Genomic DNA, 2500 nt, shown 5'->3' with positions numbered 1-2500 from the left:
TCCTCCATGAGGACTTCTGACGTTAGCTCTGGCCGTTTGTAACAAGATGCACTTGTTATTAACGTCTTGAGTAAAATACAAGTTTGTACTCACAGTTTGTTCTTGATTGCTGTCTCCAGCCCTTCTGGTCGTGATTGGATACTCTGGATAGTGTTGAACGCTGCACAAAGCCACGTGATGTTTGCCTCTACAACGATGACACCTTGCTTGACAATCTCGACTCACATGACCGCTCCTCAGACAACCAAAACATTTTCCCTTTTGACGTAGAATTTTCGTTCTAGATTCTGGATCAGTAACAACAGAACATTTGATAGGTGGATGAGGTATATTGCAGAAAGTGCACCATTTATCCTTAGATAGCGGCAGTCTCTCGTTGTTTGCAACCAGGGTTGACGATGTGGGGGGTTTTTTGTTTTGACCTGTGCGAATTCCAAAACCAAACTCTCGTTTTTCTTTTAACTTTGTTTGCTCTGTTACCGTTCCCAAAGCAAATCTTTCTCGAATTTGCAATTCTTCTGTGAAAGACTTGATGATTGTATCAAGGTCCCAATCTTCTGATGTGCCGCGACTCAGGATGAGGCGTAACTCTTGTGGGATCTTTCCCATAATTACAGGTGTCAAAAATGTTCCGTATGTCTCAGTCCAAATACCGATTCCTTTTAGACTTCTAACTGCCGCCTCCGTTCGATCCAAAAGCTGGCGCAATTGCTTTAAGTCGCTCCCGTCGCTTACTTTTGGAAGCTGCATGAGCAATTCGATGTGTTTCGAAATAATGACTTGTTTATTTCCGAAGCGCTTGTCTAGGAGTTGGACCGCGTGGTCGTAATTCGAGCTTGTCAATGCTAAACCAGAAATTGTCTGGGCTGCAGAACCTTCAAGGAGCGACTTGAGATACTGGAATCTTTCCACGTCGCTTAATTAAGGTGGTGTTTTTGTGAATGGCTAATTCAAACGATTCCCAGAAGGGATGCCAGTTGATTGGGTCGCCTGAAGATTTTCTCAATTCCAGTTTGGGCAACTTTGCGTGGGTCGGAATTGTTGACGCGTTTGATTGTGTTCCCGCCTGAATACTCGAGTTAGAGTTTTGCGAGCCCAATGTCGTTCCTTGTATATCCTGACCCTTTCCAGTATTTTCCTCAGCTTCTATTGCTGTTTCTAGGTCGACTATGCAGGCTTGAATAGCGCTGGCGAAGTCACAGCTACAGTTGCTCAGGTCTTCTTCTATTTTCGTTTCGTCTACCAAATCGATAATTTCACTGTCCAATATTTTGAGCTCCGACAATTTATCCAGCAGGGTACATCGCAAGGATTTGAGCTTCTTCAAAACGGTAGGATCTCCCCGTTTATCAATTTGTTCCTGTGCCGCGAGGATTGTTTTCCTAACAAATGCGCGATGACTTTCGCGGACCATGGATTTCTTCTTCAGTCGTTTCTTGGGTTCCGGAGACATGTTTACACGAGGTTAATTCATTTTTTCACTCTTTCAATCCTTCAATCCCGGGTCTCGGCACCAAATGTTTTAATGATCCAAACTCTTTAATGATAGATGACTTCCTTTTAGAATACAATTCCTGGTAGAGACGATTTCCTAAGATTTCCGCGATATAATTCCGCCAATACACAAAATATAATACCGCCAACTCGATAAGATGTAATTCCTGTCACATGTCAATCAAACTAAAGCCCGTGTAACACTAGTTTCCAGTTTTCAACAAGTCTCTTACTGATAGAGGTCTGCGTTTAGTTTGTTTGTTTTCTTTTTTTTCTTTTTTTTTTTTTGTTTTTGTTATTTTTTTTCCGTGTCGGTAAAAGTCTTACCTGTCACTTCCCTGGTAAGTGGTGTCTTCGTGCATACAGCCTTCTGCGCGTATTTTCTTAGGATCGAGAGGGTAGTGGAACTGCGTAGATTTCTCTGGTAGACACAGTAGAATCATTAACTTAGCCTGCAATGGCGTCGAAAATCATGTAACGCGAATGGCGTTTTAGTGGATCCTTAAACAAAATATACCCTTATGGAGCTCAATAATGGAAAGTCAGTTGGATAAACTAGGCAGGAATCTCAAAAGCGACGAGTACTGGACTTCAACAACAATCTATCGCCCGTCGAGACGAAATCAAAGTGAGCTGTATTTACCTGAAGTACATGATAATTTGACACGATTGAGTTTCTTGTCTTCAAGCACGCAATGAAATAGGAAGAGGTTCTCGCCTCTAAGAGCAAATATGTTGTTTGTTTCAATAAATTTTTCGCTGGAAAAGGATTCTGTGGTATTTTCTGCCTTTGTGAATTATAATATCATGTTGTGTATTGAATTTTCGAGCTTAAGGTTGAAATGTGATATGGGAGTTTTAGTATTGCTCTGTAAGCAGGAAGGGTTCACAGGCCTGTTGGAAGCGTGCTTGAGTTTCAACAAAATGAGCCCCAAAATCAGTGAAAACTTGTGACGCAGATGAATAATAAAGTAGCTGCTATTTCCAAAATGATGGAATTACCTGG

General features: G+C 41.7%; 1 protein-coding gene across 1 annotated transcript in view; it reads right to left on the bottom strand.

Annotated features, from left to right (window-relative positions):
• The window catches only part of LOC137971244 (uncharacterized), a 9386-nt gene that overhangs the window by 4203 nt on the left and 2683 nt on the right, over positions 1-2500 (bottom strand). The gene's annotated exons all lie outside the window — the stretch shown is intronic.

This window comes from Montipora foliosa, chromosome 9, assembly GCF_036669935.1.
Source record: "Montipora foliosa isolate CH-2021 chromosome 9, ASM3666993v2, whole genome shotgun sequence".
NCBI lineage: Eukaryota > Metazoa > Cnidaria > Anthozoa > Scleractinia > Acroporidae > Montipora > Montipora foliosa.
Note: the sequence above shows the minus strand (reverse complement) of the source record. Positions and strands in the feature narration are given on the sequence as shown.